General features: G+C 38.3%; 1 long non-coding RNA gene across 1 annotated transcript in view; it reads right to left on the minus strand.

Annotated features, from left to right (window-relative positions):
• The window catches only part of LOC129658748 (uncharacterized), a 59682-nt gene that overhangs the window by 36403 nt on the left and 2166 nt on the right, over nt 1-21113 (minus strand). The window contains exon 2 of the long non-coding RNA XR_008717505.1: nt 4150-4249. This is a non-coding gene — a long non-coding RNA (uncharacterized LOC129658748). The remainder of the gene's footprint in view (nt 1-4149; nt 4250-21113) is intronic.

Consider the following 21113-nt stretch of genomic DNA (forward strand, 5'->3'; position numbering starts at 1 on the left):
AAACAAAACACTCTCATGTAAACATATCTCTATATCAAACTAGAAGTCATTAAAATGAGAAATAAATACATTTTAGAAATAAAATATTCTTTATGATATAATTAATTCCTTATCTTCTTTTGTTTCCTTCTTTTATTATATGCATTTCTATTTACTAGTACAGTTTAAGAGAAACTTCCCTCTGGCATTTTAAGCAAATAGAGGTCTTTTTTCTGATTATGACTCTTGAGTTATTGCTTTCCATTCATAGTACCAGTTTCTTAACTTGCTCTGTTTATTTTATGCAATATTCTCCAAATCAAGATCTTCAAAGAATTCTTCATGTAAATCAATTAAAATATATTTTCTGATTTCTTTGGTCCAATCAAAACGTAGTATTATTTTACATTTAATGATAGATGAGATTATTTTACACAGTTTTCAGAGGGGGTTGTATGACAATTATATATACCAGAAGTCACTGAAAGTTTTAGTGTAATGAAAGTCAATTAAGTTAGTCCTTTCTTTTTCCAGCTTTATTGAGATATAATTGACATATAATATTGTGTAAGTTTCAGAGAAGGCGATGGCACCCAACTCCAGTATTCTTGCCTGGAAAATCCCATGGATGGAGGAGCCTGGTAGGCTGCAGTCCATGGGGTCGCAAAGAGTTGGACACGACTGAGCGACTTCACTTTCACTTTTCACTTTCATGCATTGGAGAAGGAAATGGCAACCCACTCCAGTGTTCTTGCCTGAAGAATCCTGGGGGAGCCTAGTGGGTTGCAGTCTATGGGGTCACACCGAGTTGGACAGGACTGAAGTGACGCAGCAGCATTGTGTAAGTTTAAGTTGTACAATGTGATAATTTGATAAATGTATATATTGTGAAATGATTACTGCAATAAAGTCAGTTAACACATCCATCATCTGACAAAAATGCCCTTTCTTCTTGGTGGGGATATTTGAGATCTACTCTCTCAGTAACTTTCAAAAATAAAATACAATATTATTAACTATAGTCATCATTTTATACATTAGATCTTAAGAACTTATTCATCTTAAACTTGGAAGTTTGTACATTTTCCCCTAATATCTCCTCATTCCCCACACCCCCAGCCTCTGGCAACCACCAAGAAAATCTTTATTTCTATGAGTTTGGCTTTTTAAGATTCCACAAAAAAGGGATTTCATACAGTATTTGTCTTCCTCTCAGTTCAGTCACTCAGTCGTATCCACCTCTTTGCAATCCCATGGACAGCAGCATGCCAGGCCTCCCTGTCCATCATCAACTCCCGGAGTTTACCTAAACTCATGTCCATTGAGTCGGTGATGCCATCCAACCATCTCATCCTCTATCTTCCCATTCTCCTCTCACCTTCAATCTTTTCTGGCATCAGGGTCTTTTCCAATGAGTCAGCTCTTCACATAAGGGGGCCAAAGTATTGGAGTTTCAGTTTCAACATCAATCCTTCCATGGAACACTCAGGACTGATCTACTTTAGGATGGACTGGTTGGATCTCCTTGCAGTCCAAGGGATTCTCAAGAGTCTTCTCCAACACAGCAGTTCAAAAGCATCAATTCTTTGGCACTCAGCTTTCTTTATAGTCCAATGCTCACATCATGACTACTGGAAAAACCATAGCCTTGACTAGACACATGATGCCCTCAAGGTTCATCTATGTTGCTGCAAATGGCAGTATCCTTCTATTTACAAATACACTCAGTTATGTGTAAATCACATTTTCCTTATTTCTTTATTCACCTGTCAATGTACACTTAGGTTTCCACATCTTGGCTACTGAGAATAATGTTGCAGTGAACGTGTGTGCCAACATTTTTTACAGATAGTGAGATTTCAATTATACCCAGAAGTAGGATTGTTGGATCATACGGCAATTGTATTTTTAATTTTTGAAGAACTTCCATACTATTTTCTATAATGGCTAAAACAATTTACTTTCCTAGTAATGGTAAAATGAGGGTTCCCTTTCCTTCCCAACCTTGCTAAAACTGGTTTTTCTATTTTTTTTTTTTTTTTTTGGTTTTGATAAAACCATCCTCATAGGTATGAGGGGATACCTCACTGTGGTTTTGACTTGCATTTCTCAGATCATTATGATGTTGACCACTTTTCATGTACCTACTGGCAATTTGTATGTCTTCTTTGGAAAAATGTCCAGTTCTTCTGCGCCTTTTTAAAAACTTTAAAAAAAACTATTGGAATATGGTTGGTTAACAATGTTGTGATAATTTCAGGTGTACAGCATTATTTTTTACTATACTGTTGTAAATGGGATTGTTTTTCTATTTCTTTTTGAGATAGTTTGTTAACAGTATACAAAAGTGTAACTTATTTTTGTATATTGATTTTGTATCTTTCAACTTTACTGGTTTATTGGTTTTAACATTTTGTATGTGGAGTCTTTAGGACTTTTTACATATTCTATCACATTTTCTGCAAATACAGACAGTTTTCCTTCTTCCTAATTTAGACTCTTTCAATGTGATTTGACTGTGCATGTCAATGTTAAAAGTGGAAGTAAGTAGGAGGGTACCAGGTTGATCTCAAGAATGGCATGATTTACTATGGCTTGCAAATGCAAACTCAAGAATGCTCTCCACAGTGACATAGCTTATGTTCACCTGAATGATATAATTTTAAGGCCTTGGTCATACCCCTTTCACAGAAATAGTCCTCCAAGAGCTTATCACGGATGCCTGACATTCCATTGTTGTCAGATAACCCCTGTAGTTACTAAAATAACAGTTTCTGTTTGAAATACATACACTCTTGAGAAGTCATTTGAATAACTGTAAGACATTTTTAAATGAGAGACATAAAGATGATAGGTATGGAAAATATAGGAAGGAGGAAAAGAAAGGCCGTTTGTACTTGAGAAAGAAGAATCAATAGTAATGCTGTGTGCTACCAGATTCTGTAGCTTTAAGAGACCTCAGTCTATGAGTTACCTCACTAAATGTGACCCTTGATGCTTACCATACTACTAACTATTCATATTGTTTAAAGCATTTGGAATGCAAAAGAGATGTGTTAATACATGGTGGTCACTCACAAATCCAAAGATTGGAACGGTTCAAACTTTCTCCTAAATTCTGTAACTGCGTTTCCATACGTCTTCAGACACCTCTACCAGGATGATGTACAGATACATTAAACTGAAATTTCCTTTCTCAAACTTTGCATTTCAAATGTCTATTACAACATTTTTTACATAATACTTGGTTTATATTTCTTGAATTAATGAGTATAAAACTTTTGTTGAAATTAATTTGCTTGCACCAGAGGTTATTATTGAATGACATGTGGACCTGGTTAATCACAGAGGGTCAGATGTATAGAAGATCCTCTCCATTGTCTAGTTCAACCCACAGTTTTTCTTTGAGGAGAAGATGGCACACTTGGAAGCAAAATAAATTTCACCAGGGAGCAGAGGTAGGAATAGAACTCAGGTCTTCTTGACTCTCAGTCACACGTACTCTCAAGTTTCAATTCTACATAGGAAATTGGATCATTTGTTGCCTAATTACTTTCTGGTTTAATCCTCCTTTCATACCCAAAGGCATTCTTTAGCTTCATAGCTAATTTATATCAATATCAACTTATTAATCCCTTTGCTGATTTTAGATTCAATTAATGGCATGGAGTTTTATTTTTTTGCACTATTTCCCATTTCAGAAAAAGCACAATTGAAACTGTTCAGAATACTCCTTATTTAACACAACACAATTTTTGAATACCTTGCAGTCAACCGTCTCCCTAGGAAATATGCTCAATTTAAATGGTACTGATTTAATCTCAATGCACAGAAGTCCTTGTCACTTTGTAAAATATCTTGTGCAGTGGGAATCACTTTTTAAAAAGGTCAAAAATCTTTAGGGTTTAGTGAATCAATACCATCTATTCAAGGATGAACTCGTGCCCACCTATTCATGACAGAAGATGTACACATTTATAAAAGCAATAGAAGATGCCTGTAGCAGAAGGGTGACACATTTTAATTTCATGTAGAGTCAAATACAAACTTGCCACACTTGAACAGATGAAGAGATAAAATGTCATTGCCAAAGAATTTTGGAGAACAGGAAGCTTTAGCCGGTAGAAAAAGAGGGATAAATATTACAAAAGAAAATGGATTACAACTCACCTCTGAAACTGTGATCACATCTTCTCTTGCAGTAATCTTAGGTTCTAAGCATATGCTGGTGCTGTGCTTCATAAACTCTAAAGTGGGTCATCAATGAACTCTGAAAAATATGTTGATGTAATAGAAAATAAAGTTACAACATAAATGATTTATGATTAGTTGGTATCCAATTCTTTGAACTAATATAAGGTTTAACTTTTAGCTGTTTGTCTCAAAAAGAGGTAATGAAATTATTTGTTAATAAATAAAGTGTTAAACTTAATAGTATTTTGGAAGTAAAATATTTAATTTTTGTAGTCTATTGCACACATTGACTGCTATTTTAAAATTCTTAAATAAATTCTCTTTAAATTCCTCAAGGGGTTACAAAGAGAATTTTCTTCAGAGTTAAATTCATGTTTCTATGTCCTATCATAAAACTTCATCCTGTTAGGTCTAACACAGAACAATATTTAGAGGTCAATGTCAAAATTCAGGGGTAGGTATTCCTCTTTGCTTTACAATTTTTGGTGCATTGCCTTCTCAGATCACCTAGTGTTTTCTGAGTGTCTACTCCACGTACATGAATTATATTTTGATTAAAGGACTTAGGCTGACTCTTAGCAAAAAAAAATTAACCTATTAAAAATCTTTGCTACATAAATAGTAAATTTAAATTATAGGTTAAAATATAACTCAATGAACTACATTTTTTTTTTTTTTAATGTCTAAATTTCCCCCAGCTTTTAGAATCATGGGCCACACGGACGGACAAGAACTCTGTGGTTTGCATCCTTTCTATAAATTTCAGATTAGTTGTTGTCCAGCTTCTGCATGGACACCCTAAGTGGTGGGAAACTGAGGAGTTCTTAAACAGGCTCTTTGTTCTTCACACAATTGGTATTTTGGATATGTCTTTAAAAAAGCAATCATTGACCAAATAGTGGTCTAATTGGGATTTTGTTTAATCTCTGAAACATATCAGAGGTTATTTTTCTTGTTTGAGGCTGAAATGAGATACAAAAAAAGAAAATTTGGATTTACCTAGGGATTGGAATTACTGTAACACTTCAGTTCAGTTCAGTCGCTCAGTCGTGTCCGACTCTGCGACCCCATGGACTGCAGCGCTCCAGGCCTCCCTGTCCATCACCAACTCCCAGAATTTACTCAAACTCATGTCCATTGAGTCGGTGATGCCATCCAACCATCTCATCCTCTGTCATTCCCTTCTCCTCCTACCCTCAATCTTTCCCAGCATCAGGGTCTTTTCAAATGAGTCAGTTCTTCGCATCAGGTGGCCAAAGTATTGGAGTTTCAGCTTCAGCAACAGTTCTTCCAATGAACACCCAGGACTGATCTCCTTTAGGATGGACTAGTTGGATCTCCTTTCAGTCCAAGGGATTCTCAAGAGTCTTCTCCAACATCACAGTTCAAAAGCATCAATTCTTCAGCGCTCAGCTTTCTTTATAGTCCAACTCTCTCATCCATACATGACTATTGGAGAAACCATAGCCTTGAGTAGACAAATCTTTGTTGGCAAAGTAATGTCTCTGCTTTTGAATATGCTATCTAGGTTGGTCATAACTTTCCTTCCAAGGAGTAAGCATCTTTTAATTTCATGGCTGCAGTCACCATCTGCAGTGATTTTGGAGCCCCCCAAAATAAAGTCAGCCACTGTTTCCCCATCTATTTGCCATGAAGTGATGGGACCAGATGCCATGATCTTAGTTTTCTGAATGTTGAGCTTTAAGCCAACTTTTTCACTCTCCTCTTTCACTTTCATCAAGAGGCTTTTTAGTTCCTCTTCACTTTCTACCATAAGGGTGGTGTCATCTGCATATCTGAGGTTATTGATATTTCTCCTGGCAATCTTGATGTCAGCTTGTGTTCATCCAACCCAGTGTTTCTCATGATGTACTCTGCGTATAAGTTAAATAAGCAGATTTACAATATACATCCTTGACATACTCCTTTTCCTATTTGGAACCAGTCTGTTGTTCCATGTCCAGTTCTAACTGTTGCTTCCTGACCTGCATATAGTTTTCTCAAGAGGTAGGTCAGGTGGTCTGGTATTCCCATCTCTTTCAGAATTTTCCACAGGTTATTGTGATCCACACAGTCAAAGGTTTGGCATAGTCAATAAAGCAGAAATAGATGTTTTTCTGGAACTCTCTTGCTTTTCTTGATGATCCAGCAGATGCTGGCAATTTGATCTCTGGTTCCTCTGCCTTTTCTAAAACCAGCTTGAACATCTGGAACTTCAGAGTTCATGTATTGCTGAAGCATTACTATATAAATAATGCTAAAGGAATCTAACAGATTTGATCAAATACAGCTTCTTTTCCTTCAAATATGCATGCACTCTGCTGCTGCTGCTGCTAAGTTGCTTCAGTCATATCTGACTCTGTGCGACCCCTCCTCCATCCATGGGATTTTCCAGGCAAGAGTACTGGAGTCGGGTGCCATTGCCTTCCCCTATACATGCACTCTAGACATTTATAATTTACAGATAAATATTGCTCTAGTGAGTTCAAGAACATTCTCTGGAGACCAGAGCGGCATCAATACTTCCTGGAAGACTTTCCATCTTCCCTTCCCTAAAGACACTACTACCTCTTCACTGGCTGCTCGACAGGCTATCTAGAGGCCAACCAGGCAGTCCAGTAGAGCTCTCACATCTCAGCCCATGCTGTCTCCCTGTTTGAGTCTCCTTTTCCTAGTTAAAAGCAATTCCTTTGTTCTTGAGCAGAAAGAATGGAATAACTTTTGTACATATACGTCAGCACCACCCTACATTTAGAATTAACCTCTTCTTTAGGCTTAGTGTCTTCTTCATTTTCCCCATTGTTTGTCCCCTTCTCCATCCTAGGATAGTAGGGAAGTTCACAGCTTCCCAGCAGGAGCTTAGAAAGTGCCAACCTCTAGAGTGCCGGCAGGGAGCAGGTGATAAGCAAGTGGTGGCAGCCTGGATGCAGAGAAGTGGGATTCCAGAGGCTGACCTCCCAGGTACAAGAAGGGCGTGAGGATGGAGGTGCTCCAGAGGGAACTGGGGTGTGAGGCTTTTGGGGTGCTCTTGCTGGTGGGAAGCTTTTGAGGCGTGCAGGTTTCTATGGTAAGCTCCTACTAGGTGGAGGTTGCAAGGTGGCCCAGGCTCTGGAATGGCATCTCAGGCCTAGCTCTGTCCCATGTCCTGACATCTACACCATGGCAATGCCAAGCTGCAGCCAGAGATTGAAGAAGGGCCTTTCCCTTTACAATGTCCCTCCCAGGTCCTGGAAACACTGCTCACTCTACAGGAGAAATGTTCCAAGGGATTCCATCATTTATTATGGAACAGCTGCTGACATTTGCATTTTGAGCTGAGCCAACGGTTTGATAATCAGCAAGGAAGAACCAGGTGCGAGTCAACCTCTGGCCTTGCCCCGTGGCCTTGTACAGATTCAGGGCTTCTGACTACAAGCCTCGCCTTCCTTGGAGGCCAGCACAAGGCCAGAATTGGGCAAAATGTGAGCAAGACAGGAACATATTTGAAAGTCTGAGGACAGAACATGAGAAAATATGAGAGAGAATTTGCTGGTTTGAATGCATCTTAGCGAAAGAAATGTACATTTCTTTGATTTTTGAAACATCAACAGAAGACCTTAATGATAGTGGCTAGGTCCATGACAGTTCCGGTTGTAAAACAACAGCCTATGCCCTTAAATCTGACTTTGTGGCTTAAGATGTGAGTCAACTCACAATAGAAGTAACAGTGTTACTATGAGGAAAGTTTCATGTTTAAAAATAAGTTTATAAGTAGAATACAGTCAAGTTTTTAGGCTGGGGGATGCTTTTAGTTATCAATTAGACATACAATTGATGTGGTTCAAGTTTAAATAAAAGCTACCAAAATAACAATGCAATAAATATCAAGTTGTTATTCATTAAAATTTGATTTGGGAAAATATCATGCATTGTTTTATGGTGGTACAGGTTCAAACAATAACATAATTATAATGATTTATAGGGGCATCATTAAAACTTCAGAATGACTTTCCTTCATGAAATAAAGGTTCCAAACTTCTCCATAACATGTTGTTATTATTCTGAATGACTTCTTGCTGCCATTTTTAAGCAGTCTTTATCCCAAAACAATGTAAGAAAGAAAACAATCTTTCAAGAAGTAATAAAGCTGTATGATGAGTAATATATAAAAAAAATGAAAAATTCTAAGATGCCATATTATTGAGTCCAAGCATTCAAGTTTAAATCATTGAAAAACCTCACCATTAGAGAAGCACAAATTTAGAAATTAGAACTCATGAAACAAAATTTAATATAGATATTGTGGAACATAGATTCTCAAATTGTATACATAAATTGCACTATGGTAATCGGGAACATGATGGAGTGAAATAAAAATGATTTGTTCCTACTTGGAATCTTACAGTTGTATTGCTTCTTGTCATTTCTAGATACAATAGAATATAATTTTCCAACAACTGATGGCACATTTCAAAGGAATCTTTCATGTCTAGAATTTAAGTTTTAATTACTAAAATTTTATTTCTTTATTCTTTCAAAAACGTTTTTATTTTGAAATTGCTATAAATTCATTTTTATATTATAAGAACAGTACAAAGTGTTTCTGGTACCTTTAGTCAGTTCCCCAATGATTCCCTCTTACATAGTTATAGTACAGTATTAAAACCAGGAAACTGAAAGAAGTACACTGTATGTATATAGTTTTATATCATTTTGTCTTATATGTAGATTCATGTAAGTACCACTGCAATCAAGATATAAAACTACTCCATCACTACAAAAGACCTACCGCTTAGTCACACCCATCTCTCCTTCCTCATCATCCCTATTTGGGGAATGTCATATAAATGGAATCATACAGGATATGACCTTTGGGATGCAGCGTTTTGCACTCAACATAATGTCCTTTTGATCCGTCTAAGCGGTGTGTATTAATAGGTTGCTCACTTAAAATTGCTGAGTAGAGACTCATTCATTCTCACAATGGCTTTTGACTGATACAGATTTTGGTCCCAGGCATAGTCTCTCCTGTTATAATGAGGCATAGGAAAATTACCTAGATATCACTACCTCATGAGAGGAGTACAGTAGCCAGAGAAAGAAATACCAAGGGAAATCGAGAGATGTTCAAAAAATCTTTCAGGTTTGTAAGGCCAGAGTACTTGCAGAATAAAAAGTCATATGTAAATATTTAAAACAAATTTTTCTTTGAAACTTAGAATTAAAAATCTGTTAGAAAAAGTATTCTATATAGTGCGAGAATAAAAAACAGGGTTATATTAAGCAGTTTTTGATAACAAAGATTAATAAGAATGATGTCATATTCCCCTTAGAAATTACTTTTCAAAGAAAAATGCTCACTTAAATGGGAATTGTACACCTTACTATGACATATTTAAATATTTAGACTCTTGAATAAAACATTTCTTTTCATAAATAACATGAATAGAAACATGAAAGGATAAACATTGTGTCTCCTTCCCAACATGTAATTTGCAGACACAACAGAACTGATACCAAGACTTACCGCCTGGTGGCAGTATTTCCCAGCCACATCCTTCAAGTGGGTTGGGATTAAGAGTGGGGTAGGAGAGAGAGGCAGGTTTAAACCTGCCAAACTTAAAGCTCAGAGGTAGTATAGACTTCACACTAGCTAGTTGTGGTTGGCTAGGTTGTTCCTACCTGATTAGACGAAGGAAGCTGGAGACACTGTACTTTCACGGAGAAAAAGTTTTGAAAACAATTCTGGTCCCCATTAGTTTTCCAAATTTCAAACTTTTACACTGTGGTGGAAAACTTACAACATTGTTGGAACTAACAATACTGTTCTTTTACTTAGCATTTCCCAATATGTTATGGAACCATGCCAAACTATAACACAATAAAAGAACTTAAGAGTGCAAAAATAACACAGCTTCCCCTACTCCCTCAGAATACTAAAGATATATTTTCTTTTTTTTAAAGATTTATTTTCTTTCAGTTTAGTTCAGTTCAGTCGCTCAGTCCTGTCTGACTTTTTGTGACCCCATGAATTGCAGCACGCCAGGCCTCCCTGTCCATCACCAACTCCCGGAGTTCACTCAGACTCACGTCCATTGAGTCAGTGATGCCATCCAGCCATCTCATCCTCTGTCGTTCCCTTCTCCTCCTGTCCCCAATCCCTCCCAGCATCAGAGTCTTTTCCAATGAGTCAACTCTTCTCATGAGGTGGCCAAAGTACTGGAGTTTCAGCTTTAGCATCATTCCCTCCAAAGAACACCCAGGGCTGATCTCCTTCACAATGGACTGGTTGGATCTTCTTGCAGTCCAAGAGACTCTCAAGAGTCTTCTCCAACACCACAGTTCAAAAGCATCAATTCTTCAGCGCTCAGCCTTCTTCACAGTCCAACTCTCACATCCATACATGACCACAGGAAAAACCATAGCCTTGACTAGACAGACCTTTGTTGGCAAAGTAATGTCTCTGCTTTTCAATATGGTATCTAGGTTAGTCATAACTTTTCTTCCAAGGAGTAGCGTCTTTTAATTTCATGGCTGCAATCACCATCTGCAGTGATTTTGGAGCCCAAAAAAGTAAAGGCTGACACTGTTTCCCCATCTATTTCCCATGAAGTGATGGGACCAGATGCCATGATCTTCACTTTCTGAATGTTGAGCTTTAAGCCAACTTTTTCACTCTCCTCTTTCACTTTCATCAAGAGGCTCTTTAGCTCCTCTTCACTTTATGCCATAAGGGTGGTGTCATCTGCATATCTGAAGTAATTGATATTTCTCCCGGCAATCTTGATTCCAGCTTGCGCTTCTTCCAATCCAGAGTTTCTCATGATGTACTCTGCATGTAAGTTAAATAAGCAGGGTGACAATATACAGCCTTGATGTACTCCTTTTCCTGTTTGGAACCAGTCTGTTGGTCCATGTCCAGTTCTAACTGTTGCTTCCTGACCTGAATATAGGTTTCTCAAGAGGCAGATCAGGTGGTCTGGTATTCCCATCTCTTGAAGACTTTTCCACAGTTTATTTTGATCCACACAGTCAAAGGCTTTGGCATAGTCAATAAAGCAGAAATAGATGCTTTTCTGGAACACTCTTGCTTTTTCCATGATCCAGTGGCTGTCGGCCACTTGGTCTCTGGTTCCTCTGCCTTTTCTAAAACCAGCTTAAACATCTGGAATTTCACAGTTCACATATTGCTGAAGCCTGGCTTGGAGAATTTTGAGCATTACTTTACTAGCATGTGAGGTGAGTGCAATTGTTCTTTAGTGGGGTGAAATACAGGGTTTTTGAAATGGGCAACATCAGTTGGAATTGAAAATGGATATACTATATTGAACATTGATTAAGTGAATATGCGCAATATGAAGCTGATAATCTCTAGTCCCAGTTGCTTACTTTACTCCTAGAATTGAATAGTCAGTCTTTTATTCTTTGAACAGGAGAAGAGAAGAACCTTCTTTGGAGAGTCTTACCATTTCAAGTGGAAAGTTCTAAAGGTATTGACATTCCTAGTTCTTCAATAAAATGGTTCTGTCTGCCCTCCAATGATAAAGTTAATGCTTGAGAGACTTAACTCATATACTAAGTGAATCAACTCTTCATTTCTTACTCTTAAATAAGAACAGACCACTGAGCATTGCTGGATAACTGATGTAAACCCCTTATATAAACAAAAAATAGAGATTAAACAAGGGAAGGAGGGAAAAAAGAAATTTTGAGGCAACAGATTATACAGAAAGGAAATGATTTAAAAAATACCATCATGAACATTCTTAGAGAGCTAAAGAATACACTATCATATCACAAGAGAAGAACAGATGCAGTTAAAAATGGTCACGCAGGAAACAAAGAGCTTCTCAAAATTAAACGTGTGCTAGCAGAAAAGAATAGTAATGCAACAGAAAGTGTTGAAAAATAAATTTCCCAGAAAGCAGAACTAAGAAATGGAAAAACAGAAAAATAAGTTAAAGGACCAGGACCACAGATATATTGTCTGAATAACAGAAATTTTATAAAGAGACAACACAGGAAATGGAAGAAAAGAAGAATTATGAAGGCAATAATTGAAAGAATTTTCCCAGAATTGATACTCATGAGTTGTCAAGAAAGAGGCCCAGTGAGTCCCTAGAAAAATTGGCACAATTTGGCCCTTACCAAGGCAAATCAGTATGATGTATGGGAATAGCAGAAGCAAATAAAACGTCCTAAATGCTTCTTGGATTCCATTGTCCAGTAAGTAGTCACTACCCATGTGTGGCAATTGAGTGCCTGACTAGTCCAAACTGAGATATGTTACCAGTGCAGACTTTTCAGATTTAGAGAACTTAAACAAAAAGACTGTAAAATGCATTATGTTTTATATTATTATTATTAAGATGGTAATATTCTGGATACATTTGATGAAATAAAATATCAAATTTCATCTGTTTTTTAAAAAAATGTTTTAATGGGGCTACTAAAAAGTTTAAAATTACATATGTGGCCAACATATATGGGTCAGCAGAAATTCCTATTGGACAATAATGCTGCCCAAGAAAAATTGAAAATCTCAAACATAGGATCAGGAATCTTATGGGTTCTCTAAGACACTGGAAACTGGAAAACAAAATTCTTAAAGAAATGATTTCTAATCTATAATTGTAATGATTTCTAATCTATAACTCCCTAGTGGTTCAGCAGAAAAGAATCTGCCTGCAATGCAGGACACCTGGGTCAGGTTTGATCACTGGGTCGGGAAGATCCCCTGGAGAAAGAAATGGGAACCTATGCCAGTATTCTTGCTGGGAAAATCCGATAGACCGAGGAGCCTGGTGGGCTGCAGTCCATACGGTCACAAAGAGCTGGACAGGATGGATGGACTGAGCACACACATAATTCTGTATTCAGGCAAATTATCAGTGGAGTATGAAAAAGTAAAATTTAAAAGTAAAGCTTAAGTTTTCAAAAATTTACTTTCAAGGCATACTATCTTGGAAGACACTGGAAAATGTCCTCTGCCAAAATAAGGAAGTAACCCAAGAATGAAGAAGGTATAGGATTAAAAAAATAGGAAAGCCAATATAGAGGGGAGACAAAGGAAATCTCCAGGAGGGGATGAAGGCTTTGCAAGCATCCATATGAAAACACCTCAGATAACTCCAGGATACACTTGTTAAAGAAGATGAAATGGACAGACTACTATATTCATTTGTTATTTACCAAGGGGAGATACAGGATTGGCAGAAAGTTAAGGGGTAAATTAGTGATAATTATCTAGAAAAATGAACAATTGTACAATTAACTCCAGGGAAAACAAAGAATTGTGCAGTAAACTCAAGCAATCATGGTTTATGGCATAGCTCAGTGGAGAACAGTGTTCACACAGTCCTATAAATGTCAATGTTGAATAATGGTCTATTTTAAATTATTACTATACTGGGAGGCTAGGAAGATGAGGAAGAGGCAAGTGCAGAGGGCTAGGGAGAAAATGAAGCTTCATCTTTTGTAATGGGTATTCTTTTGAAAAAACTAAAACGTACTCAAGATTAGTAAACATGTTATTTAATGATGTTAGCTTTTTTTTTTTAATGACAGTTTGGAAATAATTGAATGTGAGGGCGTTCAGATCAAGATAGCGGGACTAAGAGGACGTGGAGCTCAACTCATCCCATAAACCCATCAACAATACATCTATATGTGGAATAATTCTCATTGAAAATGAACTGGAAGCTGGCGGAAGTACTCCTCTACCACCAAGGTTGAAAGAAAAGCACACAATCAGGCAGGAGGGAAGAAAAGTGATTGGAGTGGGGCCAGGGCCCCTGGGAGGGGTCTCAGAGGAAAAGGGGGGATTATATGGGTGGACACCTGGCCTGGAGAGGACGTAGTATGCCCCACTGATTGCGCACCCGGTCCTGGGAAACTATGAGCAGGAGACCAGCCACCTTGGCTGGTTGGAGGACCATTGAAACTCACAGAAGGGCTGTGGGAAGCCTGGACTCCACTCTTGAGACTGAGGCAGTGCAGAGACTGGTCTGCTCTATGACCTGCTGGACTCTCTGTGATCACCTTGCTGTGCCCGGGAGCCAAGCAAATGCTCCAGCCCACCCACTCCCCATCACAGTACAGCCCGGATCTGGCAGGGTGGTGGAGGGGGCATGATCAGGGAAAAGAACTCAAAGCCCACTGGGTCCTGGGCAGACAGGTGAGGCCGCAGCAGCTATTGGTGATGAGGGAGAAGGCGGCTTGTGCCTGAGGCTGCGTCTGAGTGGAGTTGTGGTGCCCACACAGGCTGTGCTCCAGAACATCCGTCTATGGCCTGCACAAGCTGAGAGCCCACCAAGCCACACTTCCTCCAGCATGCCTGCCCTCTGGGGCAAAGGGCCTGGTGCAGGGAGAGGGGTAAACACAGCCTTAAAGGGAACAGAACCAGCTCAGACCTGATCCTGGAATATTCCTCCGCTGTTAAAAAAAAAAAAAGAATGAAATTCTTTCACGTGCAGCAATGCAGATGGACCTAGAGAATAGTATGCTTAGTGAAGTAAGTCACAGAGAGAAAGACAAACACTGCTTAATACAACCAAACTGTGTAGCGAAATAAACAGACTCACAGACGTAGAAACAAACCAGTGGTTACCAGTGGGGAGAGGGAAGGGGCCAGAGGGCGGTTCAGTTCAGTTCAGTTCAGTTGCTCAGTCGTGTCCGACTCTTTGCGACCCCATGAATCGCAGCACGCCAGGCCTCCCTGTCCATCAACAACTCCCGGAGTTCACTCAGACTCATGTCCATCGAGTCAGTGATGCCATCCAGCCATCTCATCCTCTGTCGTCCCCTTCTCCTCCTGCCCCCAATCCCTCCCAGCATCAGAGTCTTTTCCGATGAGTCAACTCTTCGCATGAGGTGGCCAAAGTACTGGACTTTCAGCTTTAGCATCATTCCCTCCAAAGAAATCCCAGGGCTGATCTTCAGAATGGACTGGTTGGATCTCCTTGCAGTCCAAGGGACTCTCAAGAGTCTTCTCCAACACCACAGTTCAAAAGCATCAATTCTTTGGCACTTAGCCTTCTTCACAGTCCAACTCTCACATCCATACATGACCACAGGAAAAACCATAGCCTTGACTAGATGGACCTTTGTTGGTAAAGTAAAGTCTTTGCTTTTGAATATGGTATCTAGGTTGGTCATAACTTTCCTTCCAAGGAGTAGCGTCTTTTAATTTCATGGCTGCAGTCACCATCTGCAGTGATTTTGGAGCCCAAAAAAATAAAGTCTGACACCGTTTCCACTGTTTCCCCATCTATTTCCCATGAAGTGATGGGACCGGATGCCATGATCTTAGTTTTCTGAATGTTGAGCTTTAAGCCAACTTTTTCACTCTCCTCTTTCACTTTCATCAAGAGGCTTTTTAGTTCCTCTTCACTTTCTGCCATAAGGGTGGTGTCATCTGCATATCTGAGGTTATTGATATTTCTCCTGGGAATCTTGATTCCAGCTTGTGCTTCTTCCAGTCCAGCGTTTCTCATGATGTACTCTGCATAGAAGTTAAACAAGCAGGGTGACAAAATACAGCCTTGATGCACTCCTTTTCCTATTTGGAACCAGTCTGTTGGTCCAAGTCCAGTTCTAACTGTTGCTTCCTGACCTGCATATAGGTTTCTCAAGAGGCGGATCAGGTGGTCTGGTATTCCCATCTCTTGAAGACTTTTCCACAGTTTATTTTGATCCACACAGTCAAAGGCTCTGGCATAGTCAATAAAGCAGAAATAGATGTTTTTCTGGAACTCTCTTGCTTTTTCCATGATCCAGCGGATGTTGGCAACTTGATCTCTGGTTCCTCTGCCTTTTCTAAAACCAGCTTGAACATCAGGAAGTTCACGGTTCACATATTGCTGAAGCCTGGCTTGGAGAATTTTGAGCATTATTTTACTAGCATGTGAGATGAGAGGGAGGTTAGGGATATGGGATTAAGAGATACAAATGTCAAGGTACAAAATAAATAAGCAACAAGAATATATTATATATCAGAGGGTATGGAATATAAAGTTGTAAAATTACTGAATATCTAATAATAACATATCTAATGAAATACAAACTTGTAAAATACTGAATCATTACTTTGTACATCTGAAACAAATATAATATTGTAAATCAGTATGCATGCTTGCTAAATTGCCTTAGTCGCTTGCGATTCTGTGCGACCCTATGGACTGTAGCCTGTCAGGGTCCTCTTCCCATGTGGTTCTCTAGGTAAGAATACTGGAGTGGGTTGCCATGCCCTCCTCCAGGGGCTCTTCCCTACCCAAGGAAGGAACCAGTGTCTCTCATGTCTCCTGCCTTGGCAGGCAGGTTCTTTACCGCTAGTGCCACCCGGGAAGCCCCAAATCAAGTAAACTTCAATAAAAAAAAGAAGAGTGGTAAGAAAATGAATGAAGATGCTAGATGGATGAGGGGAGCTAAATTTTGGAGGGCAAATGTATAGAAGTTATAGTTATACAGTATAGCAGAAAGGCTACTAGCTCAGAAGTCCTGGGTTTGGATCCCAGTTGTACCTCATCTAGTATTGTGACTTGAGCTAGTAAACTCACTTCTGTGGGTCTCAAACTATTTATCTATAAGAGGAGGGTATCAGATTGTTACAATTTCAAATGGCCTCAAAGCCACAGGAATCTTTATAGCACTTTGTGTGAAAGTATAGCTACTAGAAGTAAAGGAAGCCAGCCACATGAAGACAGCCGTACATGATGCCCTAGGGAAGATGACGATTAGATTCTCCTTTCTGTGTCCTCTCACCAAGAGTCTGCCTTGATGTTCATCAATGTAACAGCCTCTGTTTATTAGGCAGGTAGAAGACAGTCATGATATAACTGTCAAATATTATCCTTCCACGTATACCTTTCAGTATGGTTGTTTAAAAAATCTGTTATGAAATATTTCAGCAAAAGATATAGTATAAAGAATAACATATAAAAATAATGTAGCAAACTATGTACCCAATACCAAGATTAAAAAACAAAACATGAATACAAAAAAATTTCAATGTGGCTGCTCATGTAGAAAAGGAAATGGGGAAATGGAATTGATGAGGGAAATTATTGTTTTATATAACAACATTATGAAACTACTTAAAATACAGGCATATATATTCTTGAGAAAAATGAATACTTATAATTAAAAGGTAGAATTGGGGTCATTTGAGTAATAGCTGTGTCCAAAGTCTACATGTAGTTCTAATGACCCATAAGCTTGAGAAGTATGCTACTTATCAAGGAGAACAGTAGAATGCATTTTAGACAGATTGTATAACAAATTTCACAAGTCTACAAATTTGGTAGAAGGAAGTAGTGAGTTGCCCTTTTAAAATTTGCAGTGTCCTGTCCTTTGCATGTAAGCAACTGGAACCAAGCCAATATTGGTTCCAAGAAATGACCAGCCAACCACCAACGCTCAAAAGTTCAGAGAACTCCTTGATCAGTTCTTGGGTTAGGAAACCTACCCCCACCTGATTTTTTTAAAGGTTTTTAAATAAAGCTTGGAAAAGGCAATGGCAACCCACTCCAGTACACTTGCCTGGAAAATCCCATGGATGGAGGAGCCTGGTAGGCTACAGTCCATGGGGCCGCAAAGAGTTGGACATGACTGAGTGACTTCACTTCACTTTATAAAATTAGAGAGCGTTGCAGGAACTTAGAAAGCAACTTGCATCTGTAAAATTGAGAGAATATGCATTTGTCTCAGTTGGGAAACTATGCATGTATTATAAAAATCTCTTTTTGTAATGTGACAACTTCTTGGTAAATAATGGGATCCAAAGTCCTTTAAAGTGAATTATTTAGGAAATATGATTCTTCTCAGGGATTTTGGAACTGTCTTAAATAAATTAGTTACTGTGAATGTAAGTAGAAGTTCTTTCAGATCATCAGGAAACATTTGAACAAGTTTTGTTTTTAGAGGAAAAAAAAATCCAGTAAGTTGGTTAGAAGCATTAGGCCAAAGGTGTAGACTGAATCCATGTATAGGTCACTTTGTATCCCCTTCTATGCCCTGACAGTTACTTTGGGGGAAATGAAGTGGAGGAATATAAATGGGTCAGCACAGATACATCAATATTCTTCATGGATTGGGAATGTTCTATTAGAATGTATATTCCCTTGGAAATGAGAATAACTTTGAGGTCATTGTTATGGTCTTGAATGACAGGTTCTGTTAATTCAGCAAAGTTTTGTGCTTGTATTTACTACTATTCATAGAAACTAGCCACTGAAATTTTTGTAAAGCTATTTTTTTGCATCCCATTAAAGCTTACATTTATATACAACAAGAGTCAGTATTTCAGCACATTGAGAGATTTTTTTAAAAAAAGAACAAGATTAAGATTTGTTCATTACATTATAAACTATTTAAAAAACAAAGAGACAACTATTAATACTTGAACCTGGTAGTCTTCCCACAAGGAAAATTGCCAAGGGGTTTCTTCTTAAGAGGCAACACAGTTATTACAGATTCCTGTCCCCTATAGCACACTCGCTATCTGTGGTATGTTTCCTAAGTATTCAGTGAAGTTCCTGCAGAGGAAACTCTGCCTCTATTACTGCTTATTAGAAATAATGGTGAAATTCGAATCAGGCTGGGTTGTTGTGTGATCCTGGCCAAATTATATAGCCTCTCTGGATTTTTAAGAAACTGAAAAGCCACAGATTGGAAAATATAATTTCAAAATATCTATCTAGCAAATCACTTGTGTTAAGACTATTAAATACTCTTACAAGTCAGTAGGAGCCTGGCAGGCTACAGTCCATGAGGTCACAAGGAGTCAGACATGACTGAAGTCACTTAATACCAGTAATAAGACCAAAAACATGCAAAATACTTGAACAGACACTTCGTTAAAGAAGATACACAAACAGCCAAGAAGCACATGCAAAGATGTTCCTTGCCATTGGGCATTATAGAAATTCAAGTCAATTCAGTGTTAATGCAAGATTCCAGAGTAGGTTCAAAACAGAGAAACAAAGTAACAAAGTGCAGAAAATCAGGGATAATTTGATTATTATCCAGACTCTGGTATATTAATTGTCTTTCAGTAATTCTATCCTTCCCAGAAGAAAATCCAATGGTCTTTTAGAATGAACACCTTCACCCACCCAGTTTTGATCTCAGGATTTTCCTAGAAAAATCCAAAAAGCAAGGCCTAAAGTGAAATGTTTCTCTCTGCTCTCTAGGTTCTGATATGTTTTCCATCCTGGGACTGTCTAATATAATTCACAAAAAAAATAAGACTCATCTCCCAGAATATAGATAAAGTTTTCATTGGAAGCTTCACCTTTACTCACCTAATGAGTGAAAAAAATCACTGGATTTCCACACAGGGAGAACTGTGTGGTGAGAAGGGAATTGACACAATCAAAGAAATTTATTGAGCTTACAAGTGTAACTAGAATTTGTCTCTATGGTTCCTCTACTGTATTACCAATCATAAGTAATAAACATTCAGGTTTATTATCACCTGGTCTCTGTAGGTTTCAGGCCAGGGGGAATGACTTGAGAATCTTGTTTGAACTACGAGTTGGCAGAATCCCCAGCCTCTTGGTACATGTGTATAGCACATGCAGAGATGAAAATGTCGAGGCATCCCTTTTTCTGCATAAGGCTTGGACAGTTAGAGATTTTTAAGAAGAAAAGCCTATCTGGTAAGAACTAAAAAATTTTAAGGGTTAACATATAGGTTAGAGTGTATGACATAAGTCTGTTTTTTAACTTTTATTATTATGAGGTATGGAGTCTGAAGTTCCACAGGTGGCACAGTGGTGAACGATCTGCCTGCAGTGCAGGAGATGCAAGAGATGTGAGTTTGAGCCCTGGGTTGGGAAGATTCTCTGGAGGAAGAAATGGCAACCCACAGTATTCTTGCCTGGAGAATCCCATGGACAGAGGAGTCTGGCAGGCTCTAGTCCATGTGGTTGCAAAGAGTCGGACACACACACACACACACACACACACACACAGACACGCTCACTGTGGAGTCTAGGAGATGTGTTTGGAAAAGCCAGAAAATAAGGATAAGGACAACTATCAAAGTTAAACCTTCCCCTTCCCCTATTTTTTGATGATTTAGACTCACTATGTAGTTTACACATAAGTGGATCAAGGTTCTCACCATATATTATGAAAATATATAGAAAAAAATGAGAGGAGAGGAGCAGTTGGGAAACTAAGTTATAAAAATCTGTAAGAACATAAAATATTAACAGAAGAAAAGTTAAACACATGAGAGTATATTAACTCATTTTCTCTTAAACACAGCAGAGTTGAGAATAAGGAAGTTCAGCATGTAAGCTAAACTTTTAGATTTCAGACAAAATAGATTCAATTTAAAATGAAAGACTAAAACCAAATCCTAAAAGCATTAGTACAGAAGTAGTAAAAAAAAAAATTAAGCAAAATGATAAAAAGCAATGAGATGGAAACCTTAACTGTTATTTGAGATGGAATTGAGGATAAAGAAGAATTAAGAGCTAAAAATATGAAAGTGGAAAAACAAAACGTTAAGGGAGAAAAAAATGCGAGAATATTTTAAATGAAGTAGAAAATAAATCACTTGGACATATTACCACCAGAATTATTCTTCAAAATGGAGTAACTGTACAAGGGTTTATAAAATTACCAACCTTTAAAAAGTTTCAGTGTGTAGTAACAGAAGGATGATTTGCACACATATGCTGTGAGCCACTGGGCTGTGAATGTCAGATCACAGATGTCAAGGCCCCCAACCCAACCCATGCAGACAGAGTGGTAGGCTCTGGGTGGTGTCACACAGAGGAGAGGGGGGACCTCCTGGAGTCTTCCCAGACTCAGAAAGGCTGAATTTGTAATAACTATTGATAGATTTTATATTTAATGGGTCATTACGTACCAATTCTAATGCAAAGAAATGATCTATTTTTAATATTCTCTATATGCATTCTATTTCTTAGTTCATATCATGGGAAAAA

The sequence above is a fragment of the Bubalus kerabau genome, chromosome 8, assembly GCF_029407905.1.
Source record: "Bubalus kerabau isolate K-KA32 ecotype Philippines breed swamp buffalo chromosome 8, PCC_UOA_SB_1v2, whole genome shotgun sequence".
Lineage (NCBI taxonomy): Eukaryota > Metazoa > Chordata > Mammalia > Artiodactyla > Bovidae > Bubalus > Bubalus kerabau.